This window comes from Rhineura floridana, chromosome 1 (genome assembly GCF_030035675.1).
Source record: "Rhineura floridana isolate rRhiFlo1 chromosome 1, rRhiFlo1.hap2, whole genome shotgun sequence".
Taxonomy (NCBI): domain Eukaryota; kingdom Metazoa; phylum Chordata; class Lepidosauria; order Squamata; family Rhineuridae; genus Rhineura; species Rhineura floridana.
This window is the reverse complement of record NC_084480.1, coordinates 318,579,819-318,600,643: the sequence shown is the minus strand read 5'-3', so window position 1 is coordinate 318,600,643 and position 20,825 is coordinate 318,579,819. Positions and strand designations below refer to the sequence as shown.

Here is a 20,825-nt window from a genome sequence, read left to right as displayed (position 1 = left end):
AGTGAGGGCTTTGTTCTTGACATTAGTTGGCGGCATATTAGGGCCAAGAAGGGGCTAGCAGGCTGCAGGCAATCTGGACAGACAGAGTTGGTGTCGAGGGTCGGAGTGACTGGGAATCTGCCAAGGACCCATACTCCAGCAAGGGGCCACTGACAAGAGCCCCCTGGAACTGCTGCAATTAGGAGGTTGTCTCACTGAGGGCGAGGGGACTACCAAGGGGACCTTGCCCACAGAACCTCCAAAAGAGCCGACCTTGGGAACAGAAAACAGCCATTCCAGCAGGAACACTTTTATTTACTTTACAGATTTGCAGCCAGTCTTCTGGCCGTCAGTTTGGTTAATCAGAAAATACATTAGAACAAAACAAGTTTAAAACAGAGAGGTTGAATGCTAAAAGGGCAGCATAAACAAATGGCAGATAAAATGTAGCAAATCAGCTTGTTTGTTCTTGGATGAGGCTGGGCCTTTTTAGTCCTTATACCAGGGGTGGGGAACCTGTGGCTGGCCAGATATTGTTGACCTTCAACTCCCACCAGTCCTAGCCAGCGTAGCCGATGGGCAAGAATGATGGGAGCTGTCATTCAGCAACTTTTAACATGCTTTTTAACATGCTCTTAACTTGCTTGTATGTGTGGATATTGTTTTAATTTTTTTAACATTTTAAATTTTTAATGTGTTTATATTGTATAGATTTATTGTACTTTTGATGTTTCTTGGCTTGTGAACCGCCCAGAGAGCTTCGGCTATGGGGCGGTCTATAAGTTTAATGAAATAAATAAATAAATAAATAAATTCTGAGTGGCCAAAGGCTGTTTGTCCCTAGTTTATACCAACAATTGCAAGTATTCACCAAGCAGTCAGAAAATAGGGCATGGATGGCTCTAACTCCTCAAATCAATTCCAGATTAGCTTGGGATATAGGGAGATGCCACCCCCGAGGCAAAACAATCCTCTGTTTTGAAGGTGTTCTCTGTTTGAGAATTTAAGAAACAGCAGAACAAAAAGAAAGCTCCTCCCTCCTTCTAAATTAGGCTGCTGAGATGAAGAAATTTCGGGGAGGAGTGGATTTTTGTGTGACTTGCTTGTGAGCTCATTTTTGGTATTGGAAAAAAAATCCTTGACAGAGGCACCCTGGTATTTTTCCAGAGCTTGGAAAAGTTACTTTTTTTGAACTACAACTTCCATCAGCCCCAGCCAGCATGGCCACCGGATTGGGCTGATGGGAGTTGTAGTTCGAAAAAGTTACTTTTCCAAGCTCTGTTTTTGTTATTCTAAGTGCCCACCCCCCATCACATGGCACTGTTTTGCATTAGGCACTGATTGGTAGACCTTTAAATAAAAAAAAGACCCTTCAACTCTGCCAAGCCTCTGTCGCCCCTGAAGGCAGCAGACTGGCTTACGGGGCACTCAGTGAGCTGTGTGGCACTCACAGCTTGGTCCTCCAACACCTCACCACTCTTTGCCACCCTCCAGCATCTGCCGCCTGAGGGTACAACACTGTGCCTAATGGTAGGGGTGGTCCTCCATGACAAACTCTTGTGCAAGCTAGATAGAAGGGCAGGTGGGTGGCAATCCCAGATTAATGCGTAGCAGAAATCCACTTCACAATAGGCCCTGGAATGTGAATGCCTGTCATCGACACTATGCAACTCTCAATGGAATATAGATTCCCAATGACAACTGGAGAAACTAGTCAAAAGTCCCAGTGCTTTTTTCTCATGGAGGATAAAGCTATCAATGGCTGCTAGCCATGATGGCTGTGTTCTGCATCCATGGTCGGGACAGTATGCTTCTAAATACCAGTAGCTGCAAACCACAGGAGGGGGATGGTGCTCTTGCATAAGAACGTAACAAGAGCCTGCTGGATCAGGCCAATGGCCCATCTAGTCCAGCATCCTGTTCTCACTGTGGGCTGCCAGATGTCAGTGTGAAGCCCACAAGCAGGACCTTGCATGGCATGGGAAAAGTGGACAGAGAAAAGTTTCTCTTGCTCTCCCGTAACACTAGAACTCGTGGACATCCAATGAAGCTGCTTGTTGGAAGATCCATAGCCGAAGGCAGCCTGCTTCTGAATACCCGTTGCTGGAAACTGCAGGTGGGGAGAGTGCTCTTGGTGCTTAGGTCCTGCTTGTGGGCTTCTGGACTCTTCTTATGTTCTTAAGGAGAAACAATACCCCCCACGACCCAGGAAGTTGTTTGGGAAAGCAAGGATATCCAGCAGCATCACTAGCGGGAGTGCAGGGGGGTGTGGACCTCTGGTGCGTGCCCTCCCAGGGGCATCGACAGGGGTGGCTGGTCTCTCTCGCATGCGCTGAGCGCGCACGCGCTCCAAACTGGCAATCTCTCCCAGTGATTAAATCCTGGAGTCTGGACCCTGAGGCCCTGCCCCACGGGAGATCATCCAGGCCGCTGGCGCCCTTCCCTCACACGGTGCCTCCGATGACGTCTAAGTGCACGTGCCGTGCCGCACAGGCCGGGCAGGCAGCTCAGCTCTCCTCCGGCCCTCAGCGGTGTCTGCCTGTCCCACTTCTTCCTAGACCTGGTGCCGTCCACAGCCTAGGGGCGGGGCCAGGCAGCTCTGGTGTCACCCCCTCCATGATGTCATCCGGGTGCGGACCGCACCTGTCACACCCGGCTGGTGACACCCCTGAGGATATCTGAAAGCCCCAACGACTTTCCATCCCTAGATCCAGTTTTTAAGTCAGGTTAATTTTGAATGTCCAATAGTTCTTCCAAAGGAATCCTTTTGGTCTGAATCCTCCATCCCCCATCATCATTATTTGCAAGACTCATGAAATAAACTTGAAAATATATTTATGATTCCTACAAACAGGGAAGAGCCTTCCTTCAGGCTGGAAGATCTCTTTGCAGCTGCATTCTGCAACATGTCATTGACGCAATGGTTGTGCGTGAATGGTGGATTTATACTGGACCAGAGCTGGTATAGCACAGTGGGGAGGAGACCCTGGCTGGGAGTTCAGAGTCTGTGAGTTCAAATCCCCGCTCATGTCTCCTGGGTGTCAAAGGCCAGCTAAAGATCATCCCACAGTGAGTGGCTCAGGGGTTACGTGCCCTGCCACCTGTGCAGCCGTGGGCAAGCAGCATAGTCCCAAGGAGCCCAGGTGACCCCAGCTGGCAGTTGCGGACAAGGAAGGCTTGTGTAGCTATGGCAAGCTGAGCAGGCCCTAGCCAGCTCGGGAGGACTAGCCTCAGAGGGAGGTAATGGTAAACCGCTTACCATGAAACCCTGTTCATAGCCATAAGTCGGGATCGACTTGAAGGCCGTCCATTTTATACTGGACCATCCACACATTATTCCACTTCATTAGTTGTTCTGTAGTGCTTTCCTAATGTTACCACATGATTGTCATCTGAAGGGACACACTTGCGCTATTGCACAACAAAAGTGGAACAAAAAATAAACATTTGTGAAAAGTTATATATTTCAGTAGGAAGTTGTGGGGCATGGACTGAATGGAAACAAAGCAGCAGGTTCACCCCAAAATTGCTGCAAGCATGAGCAATATTGAAAATTGGATTGTGTGCAATCACTTTGATACCTTCATGAGTACGAATAATCATGAATGCGCACTACAAAGCATGTCTGGAAGGCCCCATGGGTTTTACTGGGCTGCCTTGGAAGGTTTTGCTGGGTACAAACCTAGCCATGAGGTGACAATTGGAAGCCCACATCTTCAGCGTTACAACAGGGAGCCTCTACACCTAGAACATAAGAACCTAAGAAGAGTCCTACTGGATGAGGCCAGCAGCCCATCTAGTCCAGCATCCTGTTCTTACAGTGGCCAACCAGTTGCCTCAATAGGAAGCCCACAAGCAAGTTACTGTGGACTTCTCTCTGTAGTCCACAATAATTGAGCTAAGGGAAAACAGCTTCCTTCAAGAACATCCCAGGCTGGTTCTTCTTTGCTGACTAGCCCCTTTTATGTTATTTGGGAGGCCATAAATTGCACCAGGTGTGTTCACAGCAAAAGAGAGAATTGAGAGCTAAGTTTGGATAATCCATTTCGGATGGGCATCTCTCGGCACACTTCTTGGTGATGAGCACCTCAGAATCATCACCTTGATGAGGGAAGGGGAGTAAAGAGAAAGCACAAATTAAGCCCAACACCAAAATGAAGGCTAAGCACAGATAACTGTATTTGCTTACATTCATCTCCTGTCAGCTCTGCCTCTCTCACTCTTTCCTAACACTCCTCTGGTGTCTCCCCAATTGCCAAAACTTAAGATTGTAAGCTTCTCATAGCAGGGACCTAGGTTTTTTTTTTATTTTGTTTATTAGGGCTGTTGATTGCAGATGTTATTCAATGTAAAGTGCATTGATAATCCTAGATAAATGATTGTCATGGTAATAAAGATATGTCCTAAAGGCAGCATGAATGAGGCAGTGAGGGGTGCATACACAGTTGTGAGATTTCAGTAAAGAGGTTGAAAGCTCTTTACGAGTTTGGACTGGACTGCCTTCAAGCTGATTCCGACTTATGGCTGTTAGAATAAGCAAACGTTCAGGTTCCCTTGTATAAAGGGAGATGTTCCCTTTAAGGGATGTTTTGAGGGATATCCCATGTACCTGTTTACCATGATGTAGCTTCCTAATGGGTGAGGTTAGTTACCTGGCTTCCTCCATTGCTACTACTTTTTACTTCTGGGAGAGGCAGCATGGAAGATGCTCTCTCCTGAGAATATCATTACCAAAGACTAATGGACTCGCTAGAGGCGTTTATATCTCTGCTAAGAAACAGGACCATGAACCTGTTCCTATTTCATTTTTAAAATACCAAACAATGGTGACCCTATGAATAGGGTTTTCATGTTAAACGGTATTCAGAGGGGGTTTACCATTGCCTTCCTCTGAGGCTGAGAGGCAGCGACTGGCCCAAGGTCACCCAGTGAGCTTCATGGCTGTGTGGGGATTCAAACCCTGGTCTCCCAGGGCGTAGTCCTAGGATAGGTAAAACTGACCATGGGGGAGGAGGAGGGGGAGGGAGGAAAAGGAAGAAAGGAGAGAGAGGAACAGAAGGAGTGGGAGGGGGAAGGAGAGGATTGGAAGTGGCAAAAGGGAGGTGATGGGAGGGAAGAGGAGGGGAGGGCAGATTTGATCATTTGTCATTTGCATACTTATTGAGTTCAATGGGATTTACTCCCATGCAATTGTGCGTTAAAATGGAAATGGACTGCCCTCAAGTCGATCCCGACTTATGGTGACTCTATGAATAGGGTTTTCATGGTAAGCGGTATTCAGAGGGGGTTTACCATTGCCTCCCTCTGAGGCTGAGAGGCACTGACTGGCCCAATGTCATCCAGTGAGCTTCACGGCTGTGTGGGAATTTGAACCCTGGTCTCCCAGGCCGTAGTCCAACACTCTAACCACTATGCCACACTGGCTCTGCTTTACAATCCAATTTAAGGGTGCAAGCAGAGCAGAAAATGGGAAGCTTCTTTGGCCTTCTTCGGCCCCTGAAGCGACCCAAACTTCACTTGGGGCAGAAGTGGCAGCAGTGGGTGCTCTGGAAGTCCCAGCAGGTGTCTTTTCCCACCAGCTATTATATGAATGCCCTGGTGCTTCATCTACCCCAGCATCCTGCTTCCAATGTGGTCAGCCTGACTCAAACAGGTGCTTCTAGGGAGTCCTCCCTTCCTGTGGTTTGGTTGTGTTTGTGCCCTAAACAGCCTGTGCTGGTGGTTTACTTGTGTAAGTCTTCTGTGAAGAGATCACCATGCTGTACCATTGCCAACTTTTCAGCAGGCCTCCGCTTCTGTGTATTTAATCTGCAGACAATAGCAAGGGATTTATTTTCAGGTCACAAAAGCAGCTCCTCTTGTCCACTTTCACAGCATATATTTATTCCACTATTATTCCACTTTAAACAGTCATGGCTTCCACCAAAGAATCCTGGCAAGCGTAGTTTGTGAAGGTGCTGAGAGTTGTTAGGTGACTCCGATTCTTCTCACAGAGCTACAGTTCTCCAAGTGGTTTAACAGTCAGTCCCTCTTCCCAGAAAACTCTGGGAATTGTAGCTCTCTGAGGGGAATAGGGGTCTCCTAACAACTCTCAGCGCCCTTCACAAATGACACTTCCCAGGATGCTTTGGGGGAAGCCAGTACTATCTAAACTGGAATAATAGTGGAGTAAATGTATGCTGTGAATATAGCCTAGTTCCCCTCTATTCGGCAATGGTTAGGCCTCATCTTGAATACTGCGTCCAGTTCTGGTCTCCGCACTTCAAGAAGGATGCAGACAAACTGGAACAGGTTCAGAGGAGGGCAACAAGGATGATCAGGGGACTGGAAACAAAGCCCTATGAGGAGAGACTGGAAGAACTGGGCATGTTTAGCTTGGAGAAGAGAAGACTGAGGGGAGATATGATAGCACTCTTCAAGGACATGAAAGGTTGTCACACAGAGGAGGGCCGGGATCTCTTCTCGATCGTCCCAGAGTGCAGGACACGGAATAATGGGCTCAAGTTGCAGGAAGCCAGATTTCGACTGGACATCAGGAAACACTTCCTAACTGTTAGAGCCATATGGCAATGGAACCAATGACCTAGGGAGGTAGTGGGCTCTCCGACACTGGAGGCATTCAAGAGGCAGCTGGACAGCCATCTGTCGGGAATGCTTTGATTTGGATTCCTGCAATGAGCAGGGGGTTGGACTCGATGGCCTTATAGGCCCCTTCCAACTCTACTATTCTATGATTCTATGATTCTATCTCCACTGTCAGAGGAAAGCATGTCAGTCAGTCAAAGATGATCAGGGGACTGGAAACAAAGCCCTATGAGGAGAGACTAAAAGAACTGGGCATGTTTAGCTTGGAGAAGAGAAGACTGAGGGGAGATATGATAGCACTCTTCAAGTACATGAAAGGTTGTCACACAGAGGAGGGCTGGGATCTCTTCTCAATTGTCCCAGAGTGCAGGACACAGAATAATGGGCTCAAGTTGCAGGAAGCCAGATTTCGACTGGACATCAGGAAAAGGATCCTAACTGTTAGAGTTATATGACAATGGAACCAATTACCTCGAGAGCTAGTGGGCTCTCCGACACTAGAGGCATTCAAGAGGCAGCTGGACAGCCATCTGTCGGGAATGCTTTGATTTGGATTCCTGCATTGAGCAGGGGGTTGGACTCGATGGCCTTGTAGGCCCCTTCCAACTCTACTATTCTATGATTCTATGATTCTAGCTGTAGCTGCACATTGCCCTTTGAGGGGTGGGTGTGCAGGAAGCTGCTTTTGAAGCCATGGGTGTAAGCTAGGCCAGATGCAATTTCTGGTCAGTTGGCAATCCAAAGGAACTTCAATAAAGAACCATTTTTCCGTCTCCCCCTCCCTATTTCCCCTATTTGTGGAAATTGCTGCTATGGAATTTGGTTGGTTTTGTTGCTCAAGAGGATAGACCAGTCCTGAGATCTGTTTAAGTTGGCCAGATTTGATTGGATGACTCACCAGTTCCTGAAACTATGCCAACCGTTAGGCATCTTCGTTCATGGTCTGAGCAAACCGTCATTCCCAGGCAGTTTCAATTAGATTTCTGGTTTTCACATGTGAAACAAATCATTGAATGAGCTGCAACTAAGGAGAGAGAGGGGGAGAGATAAAAAACACAACCTTTTGGGTGGGAAATTTCAGGAGAACACAAGTATGTGTGTGGGTGTATGGTTCTGGTTGCTGCACCTTAACAAAGATATTGTAGACCTGGGAAAGGATCAGGAAAGGGTAACCAAAATGATTATAGGACTGGCGCAACATCACTATGTGTACCACAACATGCAGGGCTTTTTTTGTTCAGAAAAAAAGGCAATGAGGGGGGGATATGATAGAGATGCATAAAATTATGTTGTGGTAGAGAAAGTGGGCAGAGATACATTTTGCTGCCTCTCCCCTAATACTAGAAACCAACAGGGCCATCAAATGAAGCAGAAAGTTGGAGAAATCAGGACAGACAAAAGGAAGTACTTTTTCACACAGTGCAGTGTTAAACTATGGAATTCACTTCCACAAGAGGCAGCGATGGTTACCAACTTGGATGGCTTTAAAAGAGGATTAGACAAATTCATGGAGGATGAGGCTATCAGTGGCTACTAGCCACGATAGCTGTGTTTTACCTCCACTGTTGGAAGCAGTGTGCTTCTGAATGTCATTGGCGATCACTCGTGGCCGAGTAAGACTGTTTTCCAAGATAATTTGCTTGGAAGACTCCTGTGCGTGAATTTGCTTTATGTGGGGAGATTGGCGCACCACTATCAACACACAGTCTTGACAGAAGAAGGTTTGGATCCAATGGCATGGATACCACGGCTATTGGAAGTCCTTTATCTGCTGCAGCCTTCATCCGCCTTCACAGCTGTTGTAACGTACACATTGTTATCCTCCGCCTGTTCTGCCGTTGAGGACTTTCTTGGATTGTTCTTTGTCTGGTTCCTCTCCCTTGACCTTACCACCGTGGGTGACCCTGGTAGGAGTACATGACTCCTGACGGCATCACTCACAGGGTTCATTGGAACACGCAAGCCCACTCACCACTAAAAGGTGACGATCCAGCGAGGGGGCTTCTGAATACTGGTTGCTGGGAATCACACACGGGGAGAGAGCTGTTGCTCTCCGGTCCTGCTTGCAGGCTTCTCATCGGAGCATCTGGCTGGCCACTGTGAGAACAGGATGCTGGACTAGATGGTCCTTATGGGTGGTTAATGAGCAAAGTCAAAGAAGCTATTAGAGCCAAGAAGCCTTCTTTGTCCAAATGAGAACAAAAACGAACACAAAATTTGGCAAGATAAACGCAATTAGAGAATAAGGGATGCTAAAAAAGGATTCAGGAGCACATTGCTAAAAACATGAGGGTTCTTCTTATGTTCTTAAGTTGTCATTGATCAGCCCAGTCTAGCCCCCTCTGATTGGCAGCATCACTCTAGGGTCTCAGCTCAGGCAGAGAAGGGTCTTGGCCTCATTTCTCGACACCGCTTCCAGTGCCATAAAAATTGTGCATTTTTCTCTCTTTGCAACTTAAACAAACCGGCAACAGATGGCAATGATGTCTCCAAAATAGATCAGTCATAAGGTCGAAGCCATGGAACCTCATCTGATGTCTCCTGCACCTCTGGATTTTGCAGAGAACAAAATAGCTCAGTGATGGAGTTGGTAAAAAGAAGAGTTAAAGAGCAATCCAAACTCAAGATCTGCCAGGATAAGTGGGTGTTTGGAATAGGCAGGTCTCTAGCTGAGCCAGGAATCAGCCACCTGAAGTCCCTCATTCTGGGCTGGCTCACTCAGAGACACTCTGGCCTAAGTCCTGCATTCTGGCTCAGCTGGTACTCACAAGGGGCATTTTCGGAGAGTGATGGGGACATGACGGGGGCAGGATGGGGCAGGGAGACTTACCCCTATTCCAAACTCCGTTTAGCTCAATCACATGACCTAGCAACCTAGCAGAACTTACGCTGGCATTGTACGTTAAAATCTCTTTTAAAGGCTTGTTTCCTCTCTGCAAGGTTCAGGCCAGCTCATCTGGCAGCAGCCTGGCTAGTGAATGTAGTTTGAAATAGGATGGAGTAAATTACACAGACATCATTTACCTATGTTGTCAATTACGCTGGCCTTCTGTAGTTTGGATTCCTCTGCCCCAGCTGAATCTGGGTCTGGTCATGCAAGAAGATACAAACTCCAGGGAAGGAAAGCTTTTGTTTTCTCTTGGGGAACAAGGCAGAGAAGTGTGTACCTCTTGGGACTTATATAAGACTCTGGAGGGCCCCAGGGGCAGCATGTTCATTTGACCCCCCCCCCCCCAGTGTCATTCACCCGCAGCTGCAAAAATAAACATAAGGATCATGTAACCCTTTCAAAAATCATCTCTACTTGACATCAGAAGCAGCATGTCAAGATGTTGATCAAACAGATAATTCACTTGCAATGTATAGCATACCTTCAGCCTTTCTGCTTACTGGGTCCACTTTTCATATTTCATCAACTAATATAAACTTCAGTAAAGTTTTTAAAAAATGTAATCTACATTCTGCTTCTTGCAAACATTATCATATTATTGTAACTGAAACAGGATCATAGCCCCCTCCCCTGCTTTTCTTGATCCCAAATTCCAAACAGTGGAAGCTGGCCCATTGGGGCAAATGGGACTCTGTTCTGCCAACCTGTCTGTCTTCAGCCAGCCCTCACCTGCCTGCCTTCTAACTTACAAGCAGTCCAGGGGATGGCACTGCCTCTCAGTATGCCTTTGTAGACCTCAGCAGAGAGGAGGATGGGGGCAAAATTAGAATTAGGGCTTGTCCACACGGGAGCATTACTTTGTACTAAAGACACTGTTTTTACCTCCGTTCTCTATTTGCACCGTCCACAGTAAGGGCTCAATGCCAGCTGCAAACACAGTGTTTTCTATTCACACTGAGAGGAAGGAGCAATCAAGCAGTTTCCTAATGACCACGCCCTCTAATTTAACATTTCCACTCCCTCTGGTTACTTGGCAACCGAGCATGCTCAGTTTGTTCTGTGAGAACAGGATGCTGGACTAGATGGGCCACTGGCCTGATCCAGCAGGCTCTTCTTATGTTCTTATGTTCTTATGTTCTACCAGTAAGCTTCGGACTGGAAGGAGGTTTCGAGTGGAGTGCCACAGGGTTCTGTCCTGGGGCCAATACTCTTCAACATTTTTATCAATGACTTAGATGATGGGGTGGAGGGAAGCCTTATGAAGTTTGCAGATGATACGAAACTGGGAGGGATAGCTAACACAATGGAAGACAGGAATAAAATCCAAAGGGACCTGGATAGACTAGAAAATTGGGCTGAAATTAATAAAATGACATTCAATAAAGACAAATGCAGGATTCTGCATTTAGGCCACAAAAACAAAATGCACGGGTACAGGATGGGAAATACCCAGCTTAGCAGTAGTGCATGTGAGAAGGACCTTGGCAGTGTAGTGGATCGCAAGTTGAACATGACCCAGCAGTGTGATGCTGCGGCAAAAAAGGCAAACGCGGTTTTGGGCTGCATAAACAGAGCTATAGTTTCCAGGTCAAGGGAAGTAATAGTCCCACTATATTCTGTATTAGTCAGGCCTCATCTGGAATACTGCGTTCAGTTCTGGGCGCCTCATTTTAAGAAAGATATAGACAAGTTAGAGCGGGTTCAGAAGAGGGCGACAAGGATGATAGCCGGTATGGAGAACAAGTCTTATGAGGAAAGGTTGAAGGAACTTGGCATGTTCAGTCTGGTGAAGAGAAGGCTGAGGGGCGACATGATTACACTCTTTAAGTACCTGAAGGGCTGTCACATAGAGGAGGGTACAAATTTGTTCTCTGCTGCCCCAGAGGGTAGGACTAGGTCTAATGGTTTTAAGTTGCAGGAGCGTAGATTCAGATTGGACATTAGAAGGAACTTCTTGACAGTAAGGGCAGTTCAGCAATGGAACCGACTGCCTAGGGAGGTGGTGGGATCCCCTTCGCTGGATGTCTTCAAGCAGAGGCTGGACAGCTATCTGCGGGAGATACTCTAGCTGTGGATTTCCTGCTGTAAGCAGGGGGTTGGACTCGATGGCCTACAAGGCCCCTTCCAACTCTATGATTCTATGATTCTATGATTTCAAAACAACAACTCAGAAGTGCAATTATTTGTATTTTCACTGGTACAATACAGCTGAAATACAAATCTTTGTTTGAGCAGTGTTATGCTTTTGCTCACAAGTTAGGGTGAAAAGAAAGCAAAGCAATGTTTGCAGCAATATAAAAAAGGCCAGCAGAATGGGGGAGAGCAGCTGGAAGTTGCTTGTCAGCCTACAGGAAATAAAATGAACAAAGGGAGGAGGAGGGAGTGGGCGTGGAGAGGGGAATGATTGCCACCTAAAAGCATCAGAGCAAAGCGTTTGCAAGCATTAGAGATATGGAGTGAAGACATTTTTTCTTCTCTATTCATGTTATTAGCAGATTGGGTTAGTACTGATTTACAGGGGGAAACTGTGTGATAGCTTCTGTTTGCCAGTAACGTCATGTGACACATGTGGATTTAAAACAGAAATGAGTAGCACCAAACACAAAGTAAACCACCGTGTAGATGAACCCCTAGTCGAGTCTGCCTATCATTGGCTCTGGCTTAATCTACTGTTGGGCACCCTGATTTCTGTCCTATCAGTCCCAATGGGCACCAACCATCACTGATCACAAGGGAATCCAGCTTTTTAATATTTTTTTGTGTGTGGCTAAGATATTCCTAGTTTCATTGATTTCTGCCTCCAAAGTGCCACGTTAGCCCTGCCAAAAGGTTGGCTATGCAATTTGTTATTTCTTTTTTTGAAACAGAAGGGTGATCCTCCCCTCTACCCCACTCCCACCCTGCCACAGCACAAACTGCCTTTGAAACTCTTGAGTATCAGTTTTGTAAGTGGATCACGGTATGGTATGGAGTGAGTAGGTGGAGGCGGCTTGCAAAATTGTGTTCCAAAGCCCTCCCAGGCATGCAGATAATTAACTGGATTCTGGCCAAAGTGATCAGTCAAACTCAGGCTGGCATTGGGGTAGGCCAATACAAGAAATTCTTGTCTGAGCAATGAGACCAAGCTGCAGCTCTTTCTGTCTTTGAGGTGATATGAATCAAAGGTTGACTTATTCTTTTGGAGGCTCGGCCAGTTCTCTCCTTCATTGGGGAGGGCTTCATGTTGTTGGAATTTCTCTCTATTGAGATGCATAGCAAAGTTGCGTAGCGCTGCGGAATGGAGAGTATTGAGCGAGCTGTGGGTGTGTTTGAATCTACCTTCCCTGCTAATTAGTCAGACAGAGACTTTAAGCTTTAAAATAAGAAACAACTACTTTATTCTGGAAGTACATGCTTGATAGGAAAGAGTTCTATATCTAGCTTAACTGGCTATGCTGGAGCAACGAGCACTGGTCCCACTACTCGCCCTCATGCTGGCTGAGAGGAGAGACAAAGAGAAGATGTCTGCTCCCCTCTCAAGAGAAAGAGAACACAGAGAGAGGCGGGAAGGAACTGGGGTCAAACATCCTTTGCATATCAGTCTAGCAGGATGGGAAGAGACAGCAGGATCAAAGGGATAGGTATAGCCTCAACCAGGAAGAGGTCTACCTCTCTAGCTACCCTTATTAACCCCATGCAGCCTCAACCCACCAAGTTGGAGTTGAACCTCATACATTCCAACACGTCACCCCATCTCTGCTACAAGCCCCATCAGTTCAAGAAGGTCGCATGGCCACGCTGGCTGGGGCTTAAGGAAGCTTTACTCCAAAACATCTGGAAGGCACCTGGTTGGAGATACTTGGTATTTACTAATAGCTATCTTGATTTTCCAAGTGTGGATCCTTATCTAACCAACACAGCAGCATCCATACACAAGAGGGAGGTATCAGCAGTTGCAGGAGAAACCCAAGGTTTGCAGATGTTAGAAAAAGCAAACATTATTTTGGGAGGACAAAAACCCTGGAAAGCTGAATTAGAGTGTGGCTTGCTTTGGAACATGAGGAGCATAGAGCAACATAATAAAATGGAAGAGAAGGAGAACCCCAAGGAAAGACATCCTATCCCTTTTCACCCAACAAATCAGCGTCTGGATGCAGTGGTGGAGTGGATGAGGGGCAATAGACTGAAGCGGAATCCTGCTAAGACAGAGACTCTGTGAGTAAGGGATGGAAAGATCTGTCAAGTTTGGCTCTCTCCATTTCTCATTTTTCCATTCCTAAATTAAGTTCTCCACATCTCTGCAACTATTTATCGGGCACATGTCATGTCAGTGCCAGGGCATCTGCACTGGCTGCCTGCTAGTCACTAATCCAGTTTTAAAGTCCTGCGACTTACATATAAAGCCCTAAAACAGTTCTAGAACTTGCACATTCCTTGTGCCGAAACTGATGGTCTGGAAAGAGATCAGTTCGCTGGATTGCTTACCAGTTCCAACTGTCAGGCATGTCCAAGTACTGTCCTGGCATTCAGTCACCTTGAGGCAGTTCCAGTTTGTCCTCTGATTTGTACATGTGTAGCACATCAACGATAGAGCTGCAAAGTCAAGGAGAGCACCTTCCACTTACAAGGAATTTGCTATTAATATGCCTTCTACGTTAGATTTTATCTTTGTAGTCCCTTTAGTACCAATCCCTATATATATGTATATATGTGTGTGTATACGGATATATATATATATATTGTATTTTATGTATTTTAATTGTATTTTATGTATTTTAATTTCTTTTAATGTTTTTGTGATTTTACTGTTTACAATTTTATTATGTACATTTGATTTTTATTTTTTTATTTATTACATTTGTATACCGCCCCATAGCCGAAGCTCTCTGATTTTATTTTTGTAAGCCGCACTGAGTGCCCTATTATAGGGTAGAAGGGCGGGATAGAAATATTTTAAATAAATAAATAAAGCTGCCTTACACCAGGACAGAGCATTCATCCTTCTAGGTCAGGCGTTCTTTTTGTTTGGTTTTTTTTATTTGCAAAATTAAGAATGAAAGGAAAGAAAAAGAAAGCAAAGAAATAACATAAAATAAAAATGCTGTTATGTGTCTTCAAGTCGACTGCAACTTATGGCGACCGTATGAATCAGTGACCTCCAAGAGCATCTCTCATGAACCACCCTGTTCAGATCTTGTAAGTTCAGCTCTGTGGCTTCCTTTATGGAACCAATCCCTAGTTTGGCCTTCCTCTTTTTCTACCACCATCAGTGTACATTATGGATACTGTAGCTATCAGTACCTGCATCTTGAATTAAGCATATAAATCAATATAAGCTCTCCAGAGGTCTAAATAGGTATCCACTCGAAACTGTGTGAAACATGTTGCAATGTAGCCAGGGCAGCGAGGTCCTCAGTCCATTGCTTTGTAGACGGTGGGTATTTATCCTTCCAGGCTTGAAGTATAAGTCTCTTAGCAGCCATAAAATGTAAAAAAAAATAAGTAAATGTACTGCCTTCAAGTCAATTCCGACTTATGGTGACCCTATGAATAGGGTTTTCATGAGGCTGAGAGGCAGTGACTTGCCCAAGGTCACCCAGTGAGCTTCACTGGATGAGTGAATGGGCGGAAAAATGGCAAATGCAATTCAATATAAACAAGTGTAAAATTATGCATATTGGAGCAAAAAATCTTAATTTCACATATACGCTCATGGGGTCTGAACTGGCAGTGACCGACCAGGAGAGAGACCTCGGGGTTGTAGTGGACAGCACGATGAAAATGTCGACCCAGTGTGCGGCAGCTGTGAAAAAGGCAAATTCCATGCTAGCGATAATAAGGAAAGGTATTGAGAATAAAACAGCCAATATCATAATGCCGTTGTATAAATCTATGGTGCTGCGGCATTTGGAATACTGTGTACAGTTCTGGTCGCCTCATCTCAAAAAGGATATGATAGAGTTGGAAAAGGTTCAGAAGAGGGCAACCAGAATGATCAAGGGGATGGAGTGACTCCCTTACGAGGAAAGGTTGCAGCATTTGGGGCTTTTTAGTTTAGAGAAAAGGCGGGTCAGAGGAGACATGATAGAAGTGTATAAAATTATGCATGGCATTAAGAAAGTGGATAGAGAAAAGTTCTTCTCCCTCTCTCATAATACTAGAACTCGTGGACATTGAAAGAAGTTGAATGTTGGAAGATTCAGGACAGACAAAAGGAAGTACTTCTTTACTCAGCGCATAGTTAAACTATGGAATTTGCTCCCACAAGATGCAGTAATGGCCACCAGCTTGGATGGCTTTAAAAGAAGATTAGACAAGTTCATGGAGGACAGGGCTATCAATGGCTACTAGCTGTGATTTTATCTGTGATTTTGTTCATTTATTGTATTATTGTATGTTGTACACCGCCCAGGGAGCCATTGGCTATGGGCGGTTTATAAATGAAATTAAATAAATAAATAAATAGCCATGATGGCTGTGCTGTGCCACCCTAGTCAGAGGCAGCATGCATCTGAAAACCAGTTGCCGGAAGCCTCAGGAGGGGAGAGTGTTCTTGCGCTCGGGTCCTGCTTGCGGGCTTCCCCCGGGCACCTGGTTGGCCACTGTGAGAACAGGATGCTGGACTAGATGGGCCACTGGCCTGATCCAGCAGGCTGTTCTTATGTTCTTACGTTATGTTGGGATTTGAAGCCTGGTCTCCCAGGTCGTAGTCCAACACCTTAACCACTACACCACACTGGCTCTCTAGCAGCCATAAAGGCTCATAAAGTTCACTTTTGTTGTCCTGCTGTTAACCCCCATAATACAGGAATATAATTTAAAAGGTCAGTGTTGTCCAAGCCAGGCAACCCGTTGTTAGCCTACATTGTCTGCAGGCAGTAAAACTAAATAAAACCACCTTTCCCAATCTAGTTTGAAATAAATGTGGAAGTGATTTCTTTATGAATGTAGTCCTTAGCACGTTTACCTGGAAGTGAATTCCATTGAAACAAAACGGGCCTTATTTCCATGTAAATATGGCTAAGTGGCCATGCTATTAAAGGCTGATGACCTCTGTTCTATTTGTTTAAAGTCATTTGCCTACCACCTTTCATCAAAATACTTACAAGTCAGTTAGCAAAAATGAAATCAATATAATCAAACAAAACAACCCTAGCAGTTTAAAATTAAGAAAAATATTGAGAGGTATAGTAAAAAGTTAGTACCAAAGGTCAAAGGATAAAGATCCGGGAATAGCTGAGCTAACAGATAAGGGTAGTTTTATTTTATTTTTTTTGCATATGTATTTTATTTATTTTTGAAAAGTTGTGCAAACAAGAAACAACAAACTGTAGAGGACAGTACATGAAACTATTGTGTTGCAATAAAGATGTGTTTTACCCACAAAGAAAGGGTTTGCTTTATTATTAGACAGTATCATTGGTCTGCCATACTGAGCCCCTCAAAAGAGAAACATGAATGACTGGAGGGTTGAATAGCGATAAGGATGTATTTGTTTATGTTAGGAAAGGGAACCATACATTTTCAAATCAATCTCTATGAGACAACACTCTTACAACTCTACTAGGCTATATCAATTCTTCTGACAAAGCAACCTCCCAAACCCTGTTTCGCCATCTCTTCAACAAGAAACAGTTTGCTGATTTCCAATGCATGCTTATTTCCATGTGGGCTGCTACCAGTAAGAGGATAACTAAATATTTCTGTATTACCTGAGACTTCATATGTTCCAAAAATCAAGCTTGATGCCAGGCATGATTGGGTCCTTGGGCACTAGCCTGCACCAGGCCCGTGGTGTCATAGCCCAACACCTCCTGATACAAGCGGTGTTGGGCTAACAAGCCCCGCCATGCCACCCACCTACCGCTCACATCATGTCAATGATCAACCAAGATGGCGGCGGGGTTGTCAGCCCCTTAGGGAAGCCCCCGCCACCGTCTTAGGTGATGGCAGGTATGCATGCAAACCATGCACCGCATTCACACTGATGGGCGAGGTAGGTGGGGCATGCGTGTGGGCTTATTTGAAGCCCACACTGTCTCTGTTGGGGGCGGAAGCCTGGAAGCTCCCCTATGGTGATCCATGGCAGGGTTGGGTTGTAGAACCTGATGCTGCTGTGGATCAAGGAACGGGAGAGCTATCCTTCCACCCTAAGGAGGGGCCCTTCAGGGGCATTCTGGGCCATGGGGCCCTCGACCAGGGCCCAACTTGGCTAACCTCTGGGCCAAAAAGGATAATAATTCCAGGGCTGGATTAGAGGCAATCAGCTGACCTGTTATGTCTGAAATTTCCCCCAAAACCATTTCCCATAAGCACGTCACAAAATCACATTCCCACCACATATGCATGTAGGGTCCAATAGTATTGCAACCTCTCCAGCAAAGTGATGAGACTGTGTTGTTAATGCAGTAAAACCTCAGTGGCGTCCAGTGCCAGTGGAACAGCACTTTGAGTGCAACATGAGTTTTTAACAACTGGTGAAACAGTAACAGAGTAGGTGCCTGCCATATCTCCGAGGGGAGATCATTCTACAGAGTGGGTGCCACTGCAGACTTTTCTTAACTGACCTTCTATCTTTAAGTTCTTAAGAACCTAGGAAGCTGCTTATACTGAGTCAGACCACTGGTCCAGTTGTATTGTCTGCAATACGAACTGGTCGTGGCTCACAAGGCTTTCACGCAGGGGACCTGGTACCTTCTGCATGCAAATCAGATGCTCTACCCTCAGATGAGCTACAGCCCTTGGTTTCTCCTTTGCCTAGATTAGGAAGAAGTACAAGATGGCTTACCTATCTGTGTGCACACGGCAACTGTGACCAACAAGGGAACAAGACAAGATGACTTCTTCATCTTGATGTTCCAGCTCACTCCGAGTGAGCAAGTGAACCTTTGGACATGTTATATAGTGTACCATGTGAATAAATGGAGCTCTGGAATCTTTGGGTGTCGTATGCAACTGAACAGGGTGTGATTTGTTTTGAAGGTCTTGATGTGGGAGTCTGTGGGAAATGGGACATCCTAGTGAAGGCAGATCTTTTGCTTCCTCCACTTCAGAGGTATTCTTTCGGCACCTTCTGATGTGATGTTTGGTATTCAGTTTTGTTAATAATTGTGTGAGTGCACAGGTGTGTGAAAACACGTGGGGCTACTCCAGCATTCTTTTGTGGTTGTATTCTGCAGCATGACCTTGAGGGTCATGTCCACACATTCTTTTCACTGTGAGCTCTTGGTGATTCGTGCTCGTTATGGGATTTGGGCAGTTATACGCAATCCCGCTTTCAATATTGTTTGCACCTGCAATAATTTCATACCGTTTGATTTCCAGTCAGTGCATCTTCCTGCTGAAATCCTGTAATTTTTCATGCTACAAATGTTCTCTGTTTGTTAATCCAGTGCCTGCAGGAACCAGACCCAGTGCCTGTAGGAAGAAGGGAACCACCATCGCCAAGGGAAGAAGGAGAGCTGTCTGCTGCTGCTGCCGGCCTGCATGCTTATTTGAGGTTTGTTGCTGCTGCTTGGCTACCACCACCGCCCTCTCCCTGTTGGACTTCTGCTTTGCAGACTGCCTGGCTTTTTGTGGGACTTGTGGGTCTTGAGTTACATGCCTGGGAGAGAGGACTCAGAGCCATGTGGGGGGAATTGAGGGGACCCCAATTAGTGTAGTGACAGGTAGAGGGAGATATGGCATTGTGAGGAGGACTTGCCAGGTAAGGGGAATGCGACCCAGCAAGTTAATGACTGTGCCTTGTTCTAGTCCTCCCCACACCCGCAGGTTTGTTGGTTGCCCTATCAGCCAGCTCTCAGACCTCCAGATGCTGCTCCTAAACACCAGATCGGTGCATAATAAGATCTCTCTCATTCACAATTTAATCATGGATGAGGCAGCCAATCTGGCATGTATAACCGAGACCTGGGTGGGTGAGCAGGGAGGAGTCAGTCTCTTCCAGCTAAGCCCACCAGGGTACATGGTCCAGCAACAGGGTAGACCTGAGGGTCGGGGAGGGGGGGTTGCTGTGGTCTATAGGAGCTCCATCTCCCTCTGCAAGCACCCTGTCCATGTGACTACTGGTCTGGAGTGTTTGCACCTTGTGTTGGGTCAGCAGGATAGATTGGGGATTCTGTTGGTGTACCACCCACCTCGCTGCCCAACAGACTCCGTAGCTGAGCTGACGGAGGTGGTCTCAGGTGTATTGTTGAGATGCCCCAGACTGTTGGTTCTGGGGGATGTCAACATCCATGCCGAGGCTGCCTTATCCGAGGCTGCTCAGGATTTCATTGTCTCCATGACAACCACGGGACTATCCCAATATGCCATTGGCCCAACACATGTAGCAGGGCATTCTCTAGACTTGGTTTTTGCAACTGGACATGGAGATGGTGATCTGAAAGTGGGGGGTCTTACATCAGTCCCTTTGTCATGGACAGATCGCTGCTTGTTGAAGTTTAGACTTACTGCAGCTTTTTCCCTCTGCAAGGGTGGGGGACCTATTAAGTTGGTCCGCCCCCAGAGACTAATAGATCTGGATGGTTTCCAAAGGGCTCTGGGGAGTTTTCCGGCTGATAGGGCTGGCACTCCTGTTGAAACCCTGGTTGAACTGTGGAATACAGAAATGACCCGGTCGGTTGACATGATTGCTCCTGTGTAGAGCTCATATGGCTCCATGGTTTACCCCAGAGCTGAGAGCGATGAAACAATACAGTAGGGCCCCATTCATATGGTGGGTTACGTTCCAGACCCCTGCCGAAAAGCAGAACTCCGTCAATAAAATGGCTCTTGATGCCCGAAAAACGCCGTAAAAGCAGAATAAGAGCCGTATGAGTGGGGCCTTACTCTAATTGAAAGCAGCCGTATTAGCGGAACACTGAAAAGTGGGCCGCCGAAAAGCGGGGCCCTACTATATTGGAGACTGCTTGAGAGCAGATGGAGACGAACTCCTGGTGGATGCAATTATACACTGGTAAGTGCGGATGGTAAGCTGTATTTAGGGGCAGTGAGGGCAGCAAAAAAACAATATTTTGCTGCCACTATCAAATCATCAATCTGCCGCCCAGCGGAGCTCTTCAGAATTGTCCGGGGGCTATTACACTCTGGCCCCAGGGACATGGTAGAACCATCTGAGGCCCACTATAATTAATTTGCTAGGCACTTCCAGGATAAAATCTTTAGCATCCGCCAGGACTTAGACTCCAGTGTTATAGCAGGTGAATCAAGTGAGGTATCCAGAGCACAGCCTTGTCCCGATTTCTTGGATGAGTTTCAGTCGGTACAGCTGAGGACCTTGACAAGGTGCTTGGACAGGTTCATGCAACCACTTCTGTACTGGATCCTTGCCCTTCTTGGCTAATAAAAGTTAGCAGGGATGAAGCAGCCGGCTGGGCCAGGGAAGTGATTA

At 46.2% G+C, this 20,825-nt stretch overlaps 1 long non-coding RNA gene across 2 annotated transcripts; it reads right to left on the bottom strand.

Moving 5' to 3' along the window:
- Positions 1-273: 273 nt before the first annotated feature.
- On the bottom strand, positions 274-18,296 carry LOC133375461 (uncharacterized). Of its 2 annotated transcripts, XR_009760237.1 has the most exons (4): positions 18,222-18,296; positions 13,919-14,026; positions 7,463-7,588; positions 274-4,080 (listed from the first exon to the last, which is right to left on the bottom strand). It is a non-coding gene; the product is annotated as an uncharacterized LOC133375461 (long non-coding RNA). The 2 variants fall into 2 exon arrangements; XR_009760238.1 differs by lacking the exon at positions 13,919-14,026 and having other exon boundaries at positions 18,222-18,293.
- Between the last annotated feature and the right edge of the window lie 2,529 nt (positions 18,297-20,825).